Genomic DNA, 20,248 nt, shown 5'->3' with positions numbered 1-20,248 from the left:
CTTATGCTCCCTGTGAGATACAAGATCTCAGCTCACTGCCTGCTGAGCTGAGAACTAGATTCAAACCATCATTTGGGGCAACTGCAGAATCTACTGGTGTTTCTGAAAAAAATGGATTTGTCTAATACCCACAAGAATGAATTTTCACCTGCTTTTTTTTTTTTTTTTACTGTTGTATAAAACGTTTGATATTCTGGTTTACCTGTGTGACAATATAAAGTGTAAGTCACTAGAGCTGATATTTAAAGATCTGGCTTGTCTGGGAAAAAAAGAATGTTGCCTGTCTCAAGTTGGTGGAAGTCTTTCTTCTATTTAATTTTTCCCTCCAGCTATTGCTTTTATTTTCTCTTCCCTCTGCCAAGCCTTTTGAAAGAGCTGTCTACACTTGGCTTTCCATTTCAATGCTTCTCAGTCACTCTGCAAGCCCCCAATACACACACACCCTTTCCAAGGTCAAGTGTGGCTTCCACGCATATCAATTTAACAAACTGGATGCCTATTGGGCCTCAATTTATATGACCTCTCAGCAGCATCTGACAGACTGATTTACTCCTTCCTTCTTTAAATTCTCCCAGTCCTTGGCTTTCAGCATGCTAGGCTCTTAATTTTTCTCCTCCTCTGGTTGCTCCTTTTCAGTTTCTTTTGCTGTCTCCTGTTTTCCCCACCAATAAATGTTGATACTCCATAGGGGTGTGTGCTAAACACTTGTCTCTCTCTAAACTCTCTAAGGTATCTCATTCATTTCCAACTTTAATTACGGCCTATTAGGTTAAAACAAAACTACCAATGTTCTACAGTTCTTGACCTACAAAAAATATCAATTTTATATGGTTGAACCTAACATATGATGGAAACACAAATTTTTCTCTCTAATCCACTCTCCTTTGAGCTCTAGACCCGTATACCCAATTGTCTTTTTTGAAATTGTTATAAAAATATATATAAAAATTTGCCAATTCCACATTTTTTGGATATGTAATTTAGTGATATCAATTACATTAACTAATTGCCTCTTTAACATCTCTATATGAATGCCTCATGGTCATCTCAAATTCAATGTGACAAAATCTGGTCATCCTCCTAACTGTGTAAGCCCAAACCTAGAGGTCATCCTTGACTGCTCCTTTTCCCTCATCTCCCACATTTGATGGCCAAGTCCTGACAACTCTACTTCCTACATACGTCTTGAATCCTTCTACTCTGTCCATCTCCTCCACTGCTACCTTAGTCTAAGCGCTCATGTAGCCCAAGTCCTTAAGTGTCCATGGCTGGACACTTACTCATCTATCTAACTGGCCTCATTTTGCTCCACACCACGCCCCTTGACCTCCAAAAGGCCTTCCTTGATCACCGCTCCCTCCATCTTCATTTATCTCCCTTTATTTTATATGCTCATAGTACCCCATCTGTCTCCTTTCCTAAGGCTTGTCATACTTGTAATTATCTGCTCAACATCTGTTTTCTCCGCTAGACTCTTAAGGTCCATGGGAACATGGAGAATACCTGTCTTGTTTACTACCTTATATACATTGCCTGGCACATATTAGGAGAGAGTTCAACAAATACTTGACAGTTATGTATTAATTTAATAAGACTTGAAAACCTGTTCTAGGTATAGAGGTTGAAGAACCGGGTGACCAGCATGGGGAAGAAAAAGCAGATCTGCTCTGTGTGGAAGGCAAGGCCCTAAGTAGGGGGACAAAGTGACAGGGTGAGGCAGAGGAGGGTTCAATAACTCAGAGAGGATGCTGAGTGTCCTGGGGGCTGGAAGGATTTGGCTGCCTATGATGGCTAAGGTTACGTGTCAACTTGGCTAGGCCATGATTCTCAGTGGCTTGGCAGATATTATAAAATCATCCTCCATTTTATGATCTGATGTGAGCAGCCAATCAGTTGAAAGGGAACTTTCCTTGGGGGTGTGGCCTACATCCAATATATACGGATGTTCTGGCAAAGCTCGTTCACTCTTGATCCTGCATCTGACTCATCATCCTCTGACCTCCACTTCTTGGGACATAAGCTAGCAGCCTGCCATCTGACCTGCTGATTTTGGTTTCATCAGTCCCTGCAACCACGTGAGGCAGGAGAAGCCTCCAGCATGACGCCTGACCCACGGATTTGAGACTTGCCTGCCTCCACAACTGCATGAGCCACTTCCTTGAAACAAATCTCTCTATGTATGTTTATGTGTACAGGTATGCGTTGCATAACATCCATTTAGTCAACATCTGCCAGCATACATGTCTGTAGTGCCATAAGGCTTTTTTTTTTTTCAAAGGGAAAGCAGCTCTTTTGTTTATTGTTTCCCCCTAATGGTTTTAAAGACTCAAACCTCCTGAGTGAATAAGCAGTGGGTGCTTTCCAATCCCTGTAGCGCCTCCTCCTCCTCCTCCCTCTCCTCCTGGCTTCATTCACTTGCCCAGCAGCCACCTACTCTCAGCGCAGAGCAGTGCCTGCTGTGGCTCCTCCTGTTCTGCTGCAGGCGCTGGCTGGGCCCTGGGTGCTCGTGGTCTTCCAGCTCCAGGGGCAGCTACACATGATCAGAAAGTAGCTGCACCAATGGGCTGCAGCAGCCAGGGCTGCCACTACCAGCTGTGCTCCTGGCACTCATATGCACGGCTTCTGCTTGGTGCCTGAGGCCACCTCTCTGAGTTCCCCCCATGTGCCCAGATGTGTGCAAAGTCCTGATGCCAGCTTCTCGTGCAGCCCTGGCCTGGCCCGCAGCCACATACCCAGCAAGGCTGGCCTCCTGTATCCAGTGGATACAGTGCTTGGGCATTGTCTAGCGAGCAGGTGGTGGCGGGGGCTCATGGGCCCAGGCAGTTCCTGCTCCTCAGGCAGACAGAAGAGTAGGCAGGTCTGGGTACACAACCTGGGGGCTGCCTGTATATAGTATGGTGTTTGCACAGTGTCCTAATTGCATAATGTCCTATTTCACAGAACGTATCGTACATATTAAGCAAGGCATGACTATACATATGCTTCAGTGTTTGCTCCTCTAGAGAACTCAGCCTAAGACATTTGGTACTGAGAGTGGTTCTATAAGAACAAAATCATAAGAGTGAGGTTTCTGAATTGGTTCTCAAGTCTGGCTACTCTTAAAAGGCACTGATGACTCTGCCTCCAGTAGTAAAGAAGGCACTGCTCATCTATGGCATGAGGTGGCAATAGAAATATGCAAAATATCACCACTGATGGATCAAATATTTGTGAGTGAAAGGCTCTGCATGATTGTGTATTTGATACTTTTCTACAATTTTGTCAGAATGAAAAGTATAAGGAAGCTGGTTGGTTGGTCCTACTTTCGCTAAACAAAGTGGTGAAAGAAAGGGATGAGTTCAAAGCTTCAGTCACAGCACAAGCACCTCATATAAGATCTGAAAGTTGCTACTTGTGTCCTGAAAGAAAGCCTTATTTCTTGTATAAAAGAGCTGATACTGCCAAAAACCAAACACAGAGTCTTATTGTAAGAGTTACTGAATTACAATGCCAATTGAATTCCCAACTCAAATGGTGTCTGAAGTTAAAGTGAAGGCATTGATTAAGAAGAGATGGGATCCTGAAACTTGGGACGGGGACATATGGGCAGATGATCAGGAAGCTGGGACACTGAGCCCCTAAGTTCTGTTGAATCACTCCTGTCAATAGAACCAGCCCTCTTATTCCCATCTGAGATTATTCCATCTTTGTCTGCTAAGCCAGCCTCCCCAACAAAACCATTATCCCTTCCACCCCCATTTGATGAGATTAACCCACTTGTATGTGAAGTCTTTGAGATACTGCTTGGGGTGGAGCCTGGGGTGTTGCCTGGGGCATTGTCTGAGGCAATACCTTACAAGACATTGGTGAATGTCCCCAGGACCCACCCATACCACTCATTTTTGCTTCTAGACTTAGAACCAGACTTTGTCCCAGACAAGCACAAGAGATGAAGTACAAAGTGTGATCCAGGAGGAGGTATGCTACACTGCAAAATAACTGCTTGATTTTTCTCATACATACAAATAGAAACCTGGGGGATATGTGTGGGAATGGCTGTTATGGGTGTGGGATAATGCTGCAAGGAACATAAAGTTGGATCTGTCTGAGTTTATTGATATGGGCCCACTAAGCACACATTCTTCATTCAATGTTTCAGCTCGAGAGTTAGAAAAGAAGTTAATAGTTTATTTGGTTGGTTCACTGAAGCATGGATTATGTGGTGACCTATACTAGATCAAGCTGAAGTACCAGACTTGCCTTGGTATGCTGTAGAAGAAGTATTCAAAAGCTTAGGAAAATTAGCATGTTAGAGTGCATTTATCAGATTGGATCCACAAACCCAACCATGGAGTGCCCAGAGGATACACCTTCACCACAACGAGGAACAAATTTGTGAAGCGAGCACCGGCATCCTTAAAGATTGCTGTGATTGCTATTTACGTAAATCAGATTTGAGAGTGGGAACAGCCCTAACTGAATTAAGACACCTAACTACAATGGGGACGACTGGACCCCATGGTGGTAGGGACCAAGTGGTGGCACTTAACCAACAAAGACAAGGTGGGCATGGTTACCATAATGGACAGGGGAGCCAAAGCACTAATCAGAATAGTTTGACTTGTACGGAGTTATGGTGTTGGCTATTTAGTCATGATGTCCCTAGGAGTGAAATAGATGGGAAATCTACTAAATATTTACTTAATCTGTACAAGCAGAAGAATTCTAGGTCAACTGAAGGGCAGTCTAACTTGAGTTGCCAGAAGAGTCACATCTCCTCAATCAATTCCCCAACTTGAGTCAGTTTACAATCCCACAACCCTTTTAATGAAGGGGAGGCCAGGTCCCCTTGCCAAAGACCCCACTACATTGCCAAAAATTTATACTGTTAATCTTTCTCCCAGCCTTCTCCAATGGATCAATAGCCTTTTAAGACAGTGATTGTTCACTGGGGCAAAGGAAATAATCAGACTTTTTGGGGATTATTGGACACTGGATATGAAGTGACACTAATTCCAGGAGGCCCAAAACATCACTGTGGTCTACCAGTCAGGGCAGGGGTGTATGGAGGTCAGTTTATTAATGGAGTCTAAGCTAAGGTGTATCTCACAGTGGATCCAGTGAGTTCTCAAACCCATTCTGTAGTGATTTTCCCAGTTCCAGGATGCATAATTAGAACAGATATACTCAGCAACTAGCAGAACCTCCACACTGAATCCCCAACAAGTGCAGTAAAGGGTGATTATGCTAAAAAAAAAAAAAAAAAAAAGCCAGGCGGAAGCCATTAGTACTGCCCCTACCTAGGAAAACAGTAAACCAAAAGCAATATCACATGCCTGGAGGGACTGCAATGATTACTGTCACCATTAAGGACTTGAAGGATGCAAAGGTGGCCATTCCTACCACATCCCCATTCAACTCACCTAATTGGCCTGTACAAAAAAACAGATGTATCTTGGACAATGACAGTGAAGTCTCAAAAACTTAACCATGTGGAGACTCCAATTGCAGCTGCTGTTCCAGATGTGGTTTCACTGCTTAAGCAAATTAATACATCTCCTGGTACCTGGTATGCAGCTACTGATCAGGCCAATGCCTTTTTCTTGATTCTAATTATGAAGAAACATCTTCATAATCGCCTTCAGCTGGCATGGTCAGCAATACAGCTTCAGTGTCCTACCCCAAGAGTACATCAACTCTCCAGCTCTATGTCATAATTTAGTCTGCAAGGACCTTGATGGCCTTTCCCTTCCACAAGATGCCACACTGGTCCACTACATTGATGACATTATGCTGATCGGATCTAGGAAGGAAGAAGTAGACTTACTGGTAAGACATTTGCATGCTGTTGTTGCTATCAGGTGCCGTCGAATTGGTTCCAACTCATAGTGACCCTATGTACAACAGAACAAAACATTGCCTGGTCCTGTGCCATCCTCATAATCGTTGTTATGCTTAAGCCCATTGTTGCAGCCACTGTGTCAATCCATTTCATTGAGGGTCTTCCTCTTTTTCAATGACACTCTATTTTACCAGTATGATGCCCTTCTCCAGGGACTGGTCCTTCCTGATAACATGTCCAAAGTATGTGAGATGTAGTCTTGCCATCCTTGCTTCTAAGGAACATTCTGGCTGTACTTCTTCCACGACAGATTTGTTCATTCTTTTGGCAGTCCGTGGTACATTCAATATTCTTGCCAACACCATAAATCAAAGGTGTCAATTCTTCTTAAGTCTTCCTTATTCATTATCCAGCTTTCACATGCATATAAGGTGACTGACAACACCATGGCTTGGGTCAGGCGCACCCTAGTCTTCAAGGTGGCATCTTTGCTTTTCAACACTTTAAAGAGGTCTTTTGCAGCAGATTTGTCCGATACAACGCGTCTTTTGATTTCCTGACTGCCACTTCTCTGGATGTTGATTGTGGATCCACGTAAAATGAAATCCTTAACAACTTCAGTCTTTTCTCCATTTATCATGATGTTGCTTACTGACACAATTTGTGAAGATTTTTGTTTTCTTTATGTCGAGGTGTAATACATACTGAAGGCTGTGGTCTTTGATCTTCATTAGAAGTACTTCAAGTCCTCTTCACTTTCAGCAGGCAAGATTGTGTCATCTGTATAATGCAGGCTGTTAAAGAGCCTTCCTCCAATTCTGATGCCATTTTTCTTCATATATCCAGTTTCTCAGATTATTTGCTCAGCATACAGATTCAATAAGTATGAAGAAAGGAGACAACCCTGACACACATCTTTCCTGGCTTTAAACTACGCAGTATCCCCTTGTTCTGTTCAAATAACTGCCTCTTAATCTATGTACAGGTTACAAGCACAATTAAGTGTTCTGGAATTCCCATTTTTCCACAATGTTATCCATAATTTGTTATGATCCACACAGTCAAATGCCTTTGTATAGTTAACTAAAGACAGGTAAACATACTCCTGGTATTCTCTGCTTTCACCCAGGATCCATGTGACATCAGCAATGATATCCTTGGTTCCACATCCTCTTCTGAATCTTGCTTGAATTTCTGGCAGTTCCCTGTCAATGTACCGCTGCAATCACTTTTGAATGATCTTCAGTAAAATTTTACTTGCATGTGATACTAATGATATTGTTCAATAATTTCCTCATTCAGTTGGATCACCTTTCTTTGGGATATGCATAAATATGGATCACTTCCAGTAGGCTGGTCATGTAGCTGTCTCCCAAATTTCTTGGCAAAGTGAGCACTTCCAGTGTTGCATTCATCTGTTGAAACATCTCAATTGGTATTCCTTCAATTCCTGGAGCCTTTGTGTGCTAGAGGGTGGGAAATTAATCCGAGAAAAATGCAGGTGCCTTCCACCTCAGTGAAATTTCTAGGGATCCAGTGGTGTGGGGCATATCGAGATAGTCCTTCTAAAGTGAAGGATAAGTTGTTACATCTCGCCCCTCCTACAACTAAAAAGGAGATACAAAATGCCTGGTGGGCCTCTTTGGATTTTAGAGACAACATATCCCTCATTTGGGTGTGCTAGCCTGTTTATCAAGTAACTCGAAAAGCTACTACTTTTGAGTGGGACCCAGAACAAGGAGGCCCTGCAACAGGTTCAGGCTGCTGTGCAAGCCACTCTGCCACTTGGACCATACGACCCAGCTGATCCAATGGTGCCTGAAGTGTCAGTGGCAGATAGAGTTGTTGTTTGGAGTTTTTAGCAGGCCCCTATTGCTGAATCACAGCATAGGCCCTTAGGATTTTGGAACAAAGCTCTGCCATCCTCTGGAGATAACTACTCTCTTTTTCAGAAACAGCTTTTGGATTGTTACTGGGCCTTAGCAGAGACTGAAGGCTTAACCATGGGCCATCAAGTCACTATGTGGCCTGAGATGCCCATCATGAACTGGGTATTGTCTGACCCAGAGAGCCATAAAGTTGGGCATGCACAGCAGCACTCCATCATTAAATGAAGTGGTATATATAAGATCAGGCTTGAGCAGGATCTGAAGGCACAAAGTTACATGAGGAAGTGGCCCAAATGCCCATGGTCTCCACTCCTGTCATATTACCTGTCTGCTCCCAGTCTGCCCCTATGGCCTCACAGGGAGTTCCTTAGGATCAATTGACTGAGGAAGAAAAACTTGTGCCTGGTTTATAGGTATGCATGATTTGCAGGCACCATTTTAAAGTGGACAGCAGCAGTAATGCAGCCCCTTTCTGGGATCTCCCTGAAGGACAGTGGTGAAGAAAAACCTTTCCAGTGGGCAGAACTTCAAGCAATGCACCTGGTTGTTCATTCTGGTTGGAAGGAGAGATGGCCAGATGTGCAACTGTATATTGATTCATGGGCTGTGGTCAATAGTTTGGCTAGATGATCAGGGAACACAATGAGAAAATTGGAGACAAAGAGGTATTAGAGGAGGCATGTGGACAGACCTCTCTGAATAGGCCAAAGAGTTGAAGATATTTGTGTCTCATGTGAATGGTCACCAAAGGGTGACCTCAGCAGATGAGAATTTTAACAACCAAGTGGATACGATGATGCATTCTGTTGATACCAGCCTGCCTCTTTCCTCAGCCACTCCTGTCATTGCCCAATGGGCTCATAAACAAAATGGCCATAGTGGCAGGGATGGAGGTTCTACATGGACTCAGCAACATGGACTTCTACTCACTAATGCTGACTTGACTACAGCTACTGCTGAGTGCCCAATCTGCCAGCAGGAGAGGCCAACACTGAGTCCTCGATATGGAACCATTCCTAGGGGTGATCAGCCAGCAACCTGGTAGCAGGTTGACTGTATTGGATCACTTCCATCATGGAAAGGGCAGTGTTTTGTACTTACTGGGGCACTCTGGATGCAGATTTGTCTTCTCTGCATGCAATGCTTCTGCCAAAACTACCATCCATGGATTTATGGAATGCCTTATCTACGATCTTGGTATCCCACACAGGATTGCCGTGGATTAAAGAACTCACTTCACAGCAAATGAATTGCAGCAATGGCCCACACTCATGGAATTCACTGATCTTCCCATGTTTCTCATCATCTTGAAGCAGCTGGCTTGACATAATGATGGAATGCCCTTCCAAAAGACACAATTAACTGTGACAGCTAGGTGGCAATACCTTTCAGGGTTGTGGCAATGTTCTCTGGGAGGATAAATACGCTCTAAACTATAATCCAATATGTGGTGCAGTTTCTCCCACAGCCAGGATCAAAAGGTCCAGAAACCAAGGGGTAGGAATGGGAGTGGCATCACTCACTATTACCCCTAGTGATCCATTTGCAAAAATTTCTTTTTATAATTTTCATTGTGCTTTAAGTGAAAGTTTACAAATCAAGTCAGTCTCTCACGCAAAAACTTATATACACCTTGCTACACACTCCCAATTTCTCTCCCCCTAATGAGACAGCCCACTCTCTCCCTCCATTCTCTCTTTTTGTGTCCATTTCACCAGCTTCTAACCCCCCTACTCTCTCATCTCCCCTCCAGGCAGGAGATGTCAACATAGTCTCAAGTGTCCACCTGATCCAAGAAGCTCACTCCTCACCAGTATCCCTCTCCAACCTATTGTCCAGTCCAATCCACGCCTGAAGAGTTGGCTTCGGGAATGGTTCCTGTCCTAGGCCAACAGAGGGTCTGGGGGCCATGGTCACCGGGGTCCTTCTAGTCTCAGTCAGACCATTAAGTCTGGTCTTTTTATGAGAATTTGGGGTCTGCATCCCACTGATCTCCTGCTCCCTCAGGGGTTCTCTGTTGTGTTCCCTGTCAGGTCAGTCATCGGCTGTAGCCGGGCACCATCTAGTTCTTCTGGTCTCAGGATGATGTAGTCTCTGGTTCATGGGGCCCCTTCTGTCTCTTGGGCTCGTAATTGCCTTGTGTCTTTGGCGTTCTTCATTCTCCTTTGATCCAGGTGGGTTGAGATTCATTGATGCATCTTAGATGGCTGCTTGCTAGCGTTTAAGACCCCAGAAGCCACTCTCCAAAGTGGGATGCAGAGTGTTTTCTTAATAGATTTTATTATCCCAATTGACTTAGATGTCCCCTGAAACCATGGTCCCAAACCCCTGCCCCTGCTACAATGGCCTTTGAAGCATTCAGTTTATTCAGGAAACTTCTTTGCTTTTGGTTTAGTCCACTTGTGCTGGCCCCGCCTGTATTGTGTGTTGTCTTTCTCTTCACCTAAAGTGGTTCTTATCTACCATCTAATTAGTTTTTTTTTTAATTAGTGAATACCCTTCTCCCACCATCCCTCCCTCCCCACTCTTGTAACCACAAAAGAATGTTTTCTTCTCAGTTTAAACTATTTCTCAAGTTCTTATAATAGTGGTCTTGTACAATATTTGTCCTTTTGCAACTGACTAATTTCACTCAGCATAATGCCTTCCAGGTTCCTCCATGTTATGAAATATTTCACAGATTCATCACTGTTCCTTATAGATGCGTAGTATTCTATTGTGTGAATATACCATAATTTATTTATCCATTCAACCGTTGATGGGTACCTTGGTTGCTTCCATCTTTTTCCTATTGTAAACAGCGCTGCAGCAAATATGGGTGTGCGTATATCTGTTCATGTAAAGGCTCTTATTTTTCTAGGATATATTCCAAGGAGTGGGATTGCTGGACTGTATGGCAGTTGTATTTCTAGCTTTTTAAGGAAGTGCCAAATCGATTTCCAAAATGGTTGGACCATTTTATATTCCCACCAGCAGTGCAGAAGTGTTCCAATCTCTCCACAGCCTCTCCAACATTTATTTTTTTGTGTTTTTTGGATTAATGCCAGTCTTTTTGGAGTGAGATGAAATTTCATTGTAGTTTTGATTTGCATTTCTCTAATGGCTAATGATTGTGAGCATTTCCTCATGTATCTATTAGCTACCTGAATGTCGTCTTTAGTGAAGTGTCTATTCATATCTTTTGCTCATTTTTTAATTGGGTTATTTGTCTTTTTGTACTTGAGTTTTTGCCATATCACGTAGATTTTAGAGATCAGGCACTGATCGGAAATGTCATAGCTAAAAACTTTTTCCCAGTCTGTAGGTAGTCTTTTTACTCTTTTGGTGAAGTCTTTGGATGAGCATAGGTGTTTGATGTTTAGGAGCTCCCAGTTATCTAGTTTTTCTTCTGCATTCTTAATAATGTTTTGTATGCTGTTTATGCTATGCATTAGGGCCCCTAACGTTGTCCCTATTTTTTCTTCCGTGACCTTTATTGTTTTAAATTTTATATTTAGGTCTTTGATCCATTTTGAGCTCGTTTTTGTGCATTGAGTGAGGTATGGGTCCTGTTTCATTTTTTTTGCAGATGGATATCCAGTTATGCCAGCACCATTTGTTAAAAAGACTGTCTTTTCCCCATTTAACTGTTTTGGGGCCTTTGTCAAATATCAGCTGCTCATATGTGGATGGATTTATGTCTGGATTCTCAATTCTGTTCTATTGGTCTATGTATCTGTTGTTGTACCAGTACCAGGCTTTTTTGACTACATTGGCGGTGTAACAGATTCTAAAATCAGGTAAGGTAAGGCCTCCCACATTGTTCTTCTTTTTCAGTAATACTTCACCTATCTGGGGCCTCTTTCCCTTCTATATGAAGTTGGTGATTTGTTTCTCCATGTCATTAAAGAATATCATTGGGATCTGGATCAGAATTGCATTAAATGTACAGATCACTTTTGGTAGAACAGACATTTTTATAATGTTAAGTCTTCCTATCTATAAGCAAGATATGTTTTTCCACTTATGTAAGTCTCTTTTGGTTCTTGCAGAAATGTACTGTAGTTTTCTTTGTGTAAGTCTTTTACATCTCTGGTAAGATTTATTCTTAAGTATCTTATCTTCTTGGGGGCTACTGTAAATGGCACTGATCTTCGATGTTCTTTTTGTTGGTGTAGAGGAATACAACTGATTTTTGTATGTTCATCTTGTATCCCGATACTCTGCTAAACTCTTCTATTAGTTTCAGTAGTTTTCTTGAGGATTCCTTAGGGTTTTCTGTGTATAAGATCATGTCATCCGCAAACAGAGATACTTTTACTTCTTCCTTGCCAATCTGAATGCCCTTTATTTCTTTATCTAGCCTAATTGCTCTGGCTAGGACCTCCAACACAATGCTGAATAAGAGTGGTGATAAAGGGCATCCTTGTCTGGTTCCCAATCCCAATGGGAATACTTTCAGGCTCTCTCCATTTGGGGTGATGTTGGCTGTTGGCTTTGTATAATTGTCCTTTGTTATGTTGAGGAATTTTCCTTCTATTCCTATTTTGGTGAGAGTTTTTATCATGAACGGGTGTTGGGCTTTGTCCAATGCCTTTTCTGCATCAATTGATAAAATCATGTGATTCTTGTCTTTTGTTTTACTTATGTGATAGATTACATTGTTTTTCTAATATTGAACCATCCCTGCATACCTGGTATGAATCCCACTTGGTCATGGTGGATTATTTTTTTGATATGTTGTTGAATTCTATTGGCTAGAATTTTGTTGAGGATTTTTGCATCTATGTTCATGAGGGATATAGGTCTAAAATTTTCTTTTCTTGTGGTGTCTTTACCTGGTTTTGGTATGAGGGATATGGTGGCTTTGTAGAATGAGTTTGGTAGTGTTCCGTCATTTTCTATACTCTGAAATACCTTTAGTAGCAGTGGCGTTAACTCTTCTCTGAAAGTTTGGTAGAACTCTGCAGTGAAGCTGTCCAGGCTAGGGCTTTTATTTGTTGGGAGTTTTTTGATTACCTTTTCAATCTCTTCTTTTGTTATGGGTTTATTTAGTTGTTTTACCTCTGTTAAAAAAAAAAAAATTTTTTTTTCCCACCTCTGTTTGTGTTACTTTAGGTACGTAGTGTGTTTCTAAGAATTCATCCATTTCTTCTAGGTTTTCAAATTTGTTAAGAGTACAATTTTTCATAGTACTCTGATACGATTCTTTTAATTTCAGTTGGGTCTGTTGTAATATCGCCCATCTCATTTCTTACTCGGGTTATTTGCTTCCTCTCCTGTTTTTCTTTTGTCACTTTGGCCAGTGGTTTATCAATTTTGTTGATTTTTTCAAAAACCCAGCTTTTGGTCTCATTAATTCTTTCAATTGTTTTTCTGTTTTCTATTTCATTTAGTTCAGCTCTAATTTTTATTATTTGTTTTCTTCTGGTGCCTGTGGGTTTCTTTTGTTGTTCTTTCTATTTGTTCAAGTTGTAGGGATAATTGTTTGATTTTGGCCCTTTCTTCTTTTTGGATGTGTGCATTTATTGATATAAACTGGCCTCTGAGCACTGCTTTTGCTCTGTCCCAAAGGTTCTGACAGGAAGTGTTTTCATGCTCATTGGATTCTATGAATTTCTTTATTCCATCCTTAATGTCTTGTATAATCCAGTCTTTTTTGAGCAGGGTATTGTTCAGTTTCCAAGTGTTTGATTTCTTTTCTCTGCTTTTTCTGTTATTGATTTCCACTTTTATGGCCTTATGGTCAGAGAAGATGCTTTGTAATATTTCAATGTTTTGGATTCTGCTAAGGCTTGCTTTATGACCTAATATGTGGTCTATTCTAGAGAATGTTCCACGTGCATTGGAAAAGAAAGTATACTTGGTTGCTGTTGGGTGGAGTGTTCTGTATATGTCTATGAGGTCAGGTTGGTTGACTGTGGCATTTAGATCTTCCGTGCCTTTATTGAGCTTCTTTCTGGATGTCCTGTCCTTCACCTAAAGTGGTGTGTTGAAGTCTCCTACTATTACTGTGGAACTGTCTCTTACTGTTCAATGCTGTTAGAGTTTGTTTTATGTATCTTCCAGCCTTGCCATTGGGTGCATAAATATTTAATATGGTTATATTTTCTTGGTGTACTGCCCTTTTAATCACTATACAGTGTCCTTCTGTATCCTTTATGATGGATTTAACTTCAAAGTCTATTTTGTCAGAAATTAATATTGCCACTCCTGCTCTTTTTTGATTGTTTGCTTGATATATTTTTTTCCATCCTTTGAGTTTTAGTTTGTTTGTGTCTCTAAGTCTAAGGTGTTTCTGTTGTAGACAGCACATAGACAGATCCTGTTTTTTAATCCATTCTGCCACTCTGTCTCTTTATTGGTGCATTTAGTCCATTTACATTCAGGGTAATTATGGAGAGTTATGAATTTAGTGCTATCATTTTGATGTCTTTTTTTTGTGTGTTGTTGACAGTTTCTTTTTTTAAGTGCTGAGTAGATTATATATTGCCCCTTTCCTCATATTTGTCGTTGTTGATTTTGTTTCTGGTAAGTCTCTATTTTTTTCTTGTATCTTATTTTGATGAGTAGGATAGTTTGTCTCCTTTGTGGTTGCCTCATTATTTACCCCTATTTTTCTAGATTTAAAGCTAACTTTTATTTCTTTGTATCTGCATATCTTCCTCTCCATATGGAAGGTGTATGATTTCATTTCTTAGTCTCTCTGTATTATTTTAATGTTGTCTTCTTTTATATAAGAACATCGTTGTTACCCTGTTTTGAGCATTTTTCTTTTTTAATAATCTTGCTTTGTTTTTTTTTGATTTCCCTGTCTGGGTTGACTTTTGGTTGCTCTGCCCACTGTTCTAGTCTTGGGATGATACCTGATATTATTGATTTTCTAACCAAAGAACTCCCTTTAGTATTTCTTGTAGGTTTGGTTTGGTTTTTATGAATTCCCTAAACTTGTGTTTATCTGGAAATGTCTTAATTTCACCTTCGTATTTAAGAGACAGTTTTGCTGGATACATGATTCTTGGCAGGCAATTTTTTTCTTTTAATTTTTAAAATATGTCATCCCTTTGCCTTCTTGCCTGCATGGTTTCTGCTGAGTAGTCCGAGCTTATTTTTATTGGCTCTCCTTTGTAGGTGACTTTTTGTCTATCCCTCGCCACTCTTATAATTCTATCTTTGGTTTTGGCAAGTTTGATTATGAGTTGGCGACTTTCTTTTAAGATCTTATGTGGAGTTCGATAAGCATCTTGGATAGATATCTTCTTATCTTTCATGATATCAGGGAAGAGTCCTGCCAACAAATCTTCAACAATTCTCTCTGTATTTTCTGTTAACCCTCCCTGTTCTGGTACTCCAATCACTCGTAGGTTATCTCTCTTGAGACAGTCCCACATGATTCTTAACGTTTCTTCATTTTTTTAAAATTCTTTTATCTGATTTTTCTTCAAATATATTAGTGGCAAGTGTTTTATCTTCGAGTTCAGAAATTCTAGCTTCTACTTGCTCAATTCTGCTCCTCTGACTTTCTATTGAGTTCTCTACTTCTGTAATTTTACTGTTAATCTTCTGAATTTCTGATTGTTGCCTGTCTGTGGATTTTTCCAGCTTATTAAACTTTTCATTATGTTCCTAAATAATCTTTCTAATTTCTTCAATTGCTTTATTTGTGTGTTCCTTGGCTTGTTCTGCGTATTGTCTCATTTTCTTCCTGATGTCTTGAAGGGTTCTGTATATCAGACTTTTGTATTCTGTATCTGGTAATTCCAGGAATGCACTTTCATCTAGAAGATCCCTGGATTCTTTGTTTTGAGAGCCTGTTGAGGTGATCACGGTCTGTTTCTTTATGTGACTTGATATTGACTGTTGTCTCCGAGCCATCTAGAAGTTATTGTATTAGGTTATGCTTGCTTACTGTGTTGTAGCTTCTTGCTTTGTTTTGGTATACTCCTATGGGTTGCTTGAGTGAGCTAGCTTGATTATTTTCGCCTTTGGAGCTGTGACGTTCTGTCCCCAGATGGCTAGAGCTGTTATCAGGTATATCAGTCTAGGAGTCCATTCAGTTTTCTTGTATGAATTCAGCTCAGGTTTCCAGGTAGCTGATCATCAGGTGTGTGGTACAGGCTCTGTCCTACAGTCTTAGAGGGGCAGGGGTGACTGGCGTATATACTGGTATCTGATTGCAGCAGGGGGTCACGGTGTGAACAAGGCAGGCAGCTAAGAACCAACCCCTGAGCGTCTCTGAGGAAAGTGAGTCCCTGTTCCCTAGAGTGTGCAGGTGGGTGGGTTCTCCAGACGGACCATGGGCACCCAAAGTTTTTGGTTGTAAGGACTGGGAGGTACCAGTTATCTTTGGACCTGTGTCGCGGGTGGCTGGGTGACCTGAGTGGAGCTACCAGCCCTTAGGTCCCTGATATGGGTAGGTGAGGATCTTGTTTAACAGGCAAAGCAATGTCAAACATCAAACACCCACATCTCTACCACGCAGCTGAAATGGTTGGAATTTGCAAGCAAGGGCCTATTCTCCTGGAATAGGCCCATACAGCTCCATGCAGAAGGGAAAGGTGCTCAAAGTCCATGGACAGTTTATGACTGGACAGGAGCTGCTTCTGTCCTGAGGTCCCCCGGTTAGTGGGGCTGACAAATTATCTTTTCCCCCAACTGTAAATTTTTTCTTTCCCCAAGGCCAGGGGGATGGCTCTAGGTGCTCAATAGGGCCTATCTCAGGCCCAAGGAATTGAGCTGCTGAAGCTGGCTTGGGGGTGGGGCGGGGCGCGATAAAATATACGCAAGTACTTAGCTTTTGCCGAGAGTGCCGTTCTGCTCAGATTCCAGAGGTGTGAGCAGGTTGTGTGGCTGGCTGCTTCTCCCTGAGGAAACTGCGGGCGAACGCTAGTACCAGTCCACCGCCGCCGCTGCTCTGGGAACGGTGCCTGAGGGCTCCCCGTGATTCAGGTCCGGTAACTCCTCTCCGCTTCTCAATGGTCTCTTCCTCCTCTCAGTTCTTTATATAAGCTTGCCTTTGAAGCTCAGGGCTCCCAATTTGTCACATATATACTCATTTTACTTGTTTTTTCGGGTCTTTGTTGTAAAGAGGGCTCGCTGGAAGCGTCTATTCCGCCATCTTGGCTCTGCCTCCACCAGTGCTCCCATATGCAAAATTTTTGCTTCCTGTTCCCACAACCATATGGTCTGTGAGTCTAGAGGTCTTAGTTCCAAAGGGAGGAATGCTCCCGCCGGGAGACACAACACTGATTCCATCGAACAAGAAGTTAAGAATGCCACCTGGCCACTTTGGGCTCCTTCTGCCCCTCGATCAACAGGCAAAGGGAGTAATCATATTGGCTGGTGGACTGATCCTGATTATTAAGGGGAAATTGGGTTCATAATCACAAAATGGAGGTAAAGAACAGTATGTCTGGAATACAGGAGATCCCTCAGGATGTCTCTTAGTACTACTATGCCCTGTGATTAAAGTAAATGGAAAACTACACCAACCCAATTCCAACATGACTACTACTACCAGACTCTTCAGGAATGAAGGTTTGGGTCACCCTACCAGGCAAAGAACCACAACCAGCTGAGGTGCTTGCTGAAGGCAAAGGGAATACGAAATGAATAGTTTAAGAAGGTAGTTCTAAATACCAGCTATGACCATGTCACCAGTTGCAGAAACGAGGAGTGTAATCGTTTTGAGTATTTCTTCCTTGTTTTGTTATACATATGCATATATATATATATATATATATATAAATATATGATGCAAATGAGGCTACTGTGTTTTCAGCTGTATGCATGTTAGTTGTATCATCTTAGGTTTAAGTTTGACTTGATAATTGTCTTTATTTACAGATTGTATATGGTTTAAGCAGATGTGTACAGCTGCCAAGTTGACAAGGGGTGGACTGTGATGGTTAAGGTTATATGTCAACTTTGCTAGGCCACGATTCTCAGTCCTTTGGCAGGTAGTATGTAAATTATCCTCCATTTTGTGATCTGATGTGAGCAGCCAATCAGTTGAGAGTGGACTTTCTTTGAAGGTGTGCCTTGCATACAACATATATGGATGTTCTGGCAAAGCTCCCTATCTATCTTGTATCTGACTTGTCATCCTGTGACCTCTGTTTCTTGAGATGTGAGCTAGCAGCCTGCCTTCTAACATGCTGATTTTGGATTTGTCAGCCCCTGCAACCACGTGAATCTGTAGAGGTCTCCAGCTTGATGCCTGACCCCCAGATTTGGAACTTGACAGCCTCCACAACTGCGTGAGCCATTTCCTTGAAATAAATCTCTCTCTTTTATATATTTATAGATATACACGTTTTACTGATTTTGCTCCTCTAGAGAATCCAGCCTAAGACACTGCCCAAATGACATGCAGGTTTTAGTTCTGGCCTTCTTGGGTAAACCTATGAGAAAAATGTGAGATCTGGCATATAACACAAACTCCAAGACTTGTTTGGTCTGCTTGGAAGAAGTTGCCTTTGCCTCTTACATCTGAAGAGATCCTCAGTTGCCATAAGCCCTTTGGGAACTATTCTCTGGTCCCAACACAGAAATCAACTTGGGTTTTCAAGGCTGGCTCTAGCTCTGCCCCTCCCTAGTATGGAACTCTGGGCAAATCACTTCATCTTTCTGATCCTAATATCCTCATCTGTGAAATGGCAGTAATAAAACTTGTACCACAGAGTTGTCGTGCAGCTTAAATGAGGCAGTATGTGAGAGCACTGTCACAGATTGAATTGTGTCCCCCCGAAATGTGTCAAATTGGTTAGGTCATGATTCCCAGTATTGTGTGGTTGTCCTCCACTTATGGGATTGTAATTTTATGTTAAAGAGGATTAGGGTGGGATTGTAACACTATCCATAACCAGGTCACATCCCTGATCCAATGTAAAGGGAGTTTCCCTGGGGTATGGCCTGCATCACCTTTTACCTCTCATGAGATAAAAAGGAAAGGGAAGTGAGCAGAGAATGGGGACCTCATACCAAGAATGCAGTGCTGGGAGCTGAGCACATCCTTTGGACTCAGCGTCCCTGCACAGAGAAGCTCCTAGTCTGGGGGAAGATTGATGAGAAGGCCCACAGACAGAGAAAGCCTTCCCCTAGAACTGACACCCTGAATTTGGACTTTTAGCCTAATTTACTGTGAAAAAATAAACTTCTCTTTGTTAAAGCCATCCACTTGTGGTATTTCTGTTATAGCGGCCCTAGATAACTAAGACAAGCACCTAGCCTAGGGCCTGGATCACAGCAGCCATTACTAAGTGTTAGATGACCGACTAGATGAATGAACAAGCTTTGACGGAGGCCAGTAGGTAGAAGCCAAGCTGCTAACAAATCTAAATCTTTCACTAAGGCAGCATCCCTGTCCGTTAACATTGCCTGCTTATCCTAGGTCAACATCCTACCTCTATAAGGGGTCAGAGTGGCTCAGCACCTCTGCTGGACATTCTGTACTCACAAAGCCTCCTGCTAAAGACACTCAGAACTTCCAGGCAGGAGGAAGGAGTCTAAGTAGAGACCCATACTGATGCCACCACTTATCAGCATTATACGAACAGCAGAATGACCTTCAACAAGACACTCTGAGTCTCAACTTATGAATTTGTGAAATGGGATAGTCATACCTACTTATAGGAATACTGCGGGTATTAAATTAGAATGTGTATATTAATACCAGGGGGGCGCATGATCCTCCTGTCCCTCTGCCTAGGTTTTCATGAAAGATTTTTGTTAATATGTAAACCAGTCAGCTGCCTTGAGTGAGAAAAAAGGCTCCAGGCTAAATCCTAGGATTACAGGCAGTCCTCAGGTTACAAATATTCGACTTACATACAACCTCTAGTTACAAACCAACCCCAGAAAGCCTATTATATTAAAAATTCAAGGTACAGCCCTTCCTACGCTGGCTGTAAGCAAGGAAAAGGCCACGTTCAGTTGAAGCGCAAAGATTGTAAAACCCAATGGCAAAAAGCTGGATGAATTCGAGTCTGGCATTTCTCAAGCGCTCCTTGAACTGGAGATGAACTCGGACCTAAAGGCTCAGTTGAGGGAACTGAATATAACCGCAGCCAAGGAAATTGAAGTTGGTGGTGGTCGGAAAGCTATCATAATCTTTGTTCCCGTTCCTCAACTGAAGTCTTTCCAGAAAATCCAAGTGAGGCTAGTACGTGAACTGGAGAAAAAGTTCAGTGGAAAGCAAATTGTCTTTATTGCTCAGAGGAGAATTCTGCCCAAACCAACTCGAAAAAGTCGTACAAAAAATAAGTAGAAGCGTCCCAGGAGCTGCACTCTGACAGCCGTGCATGATGCAATCCTTGAAGACTTGGTCTTCCCACGTGAAATCGTGGGTAAGAGAATCCATGTAAAACTGGTTGGCAGCCGGCTTATAAAAGTTCATTTAGAACACAAGGTTGAAACTTTTTCTGGTGAAGCTCACAGGCAAGGACGATAATTTTGAATGCCCAGAGCTTCAATTGTAAACAAAAATGACTAAATAAAGAACCATTCGCAATTAAAAAAAAAATTCAAGGTACATACAATGGTTCCTAATAACATGGCT

At 42.0% G+C, this 20,248-nt stretch overlaps 1 protein-coding gene and 1 pseudogene across 9 annotated transcripts in view; one reads left to right on the top strand and one right to left on the bottom strand.

Moving 5' to 3' along the window:
• The window catches only part of ZNF346 (zinc finger protein 346), a 56,687-nt gene that overhangs the window by 13,625 nt on the left and 22,814 nt on the right, over positions 1 to 20,248 (bottom strand). The window lies entirely within an intron of this gene.
• LOC126061593 (40S ribosomal protein S7-like) lies at positions 18,970 to 20,168 on the top strand (annotated as a pseudogene).

This window comes from Elephas maximus, chromosome 2 (assembly GCF_024166365.1).
Source record: "Elephas maximus indicus isolate mEleMax1 chromosome 2, mEleMax1 primary haplotype, whole genome shotgun sequence".
Taxonomy (NCBI): domain Eukaryota; kingdom Metazoa; phylum Chordata; class Mammalia; order Proboscidea; family Elephantidae; genus Elephas; species Elephas maximus.
This window is presented reverse-complemented; position numbering and strand designations above follow the sequence as displayed.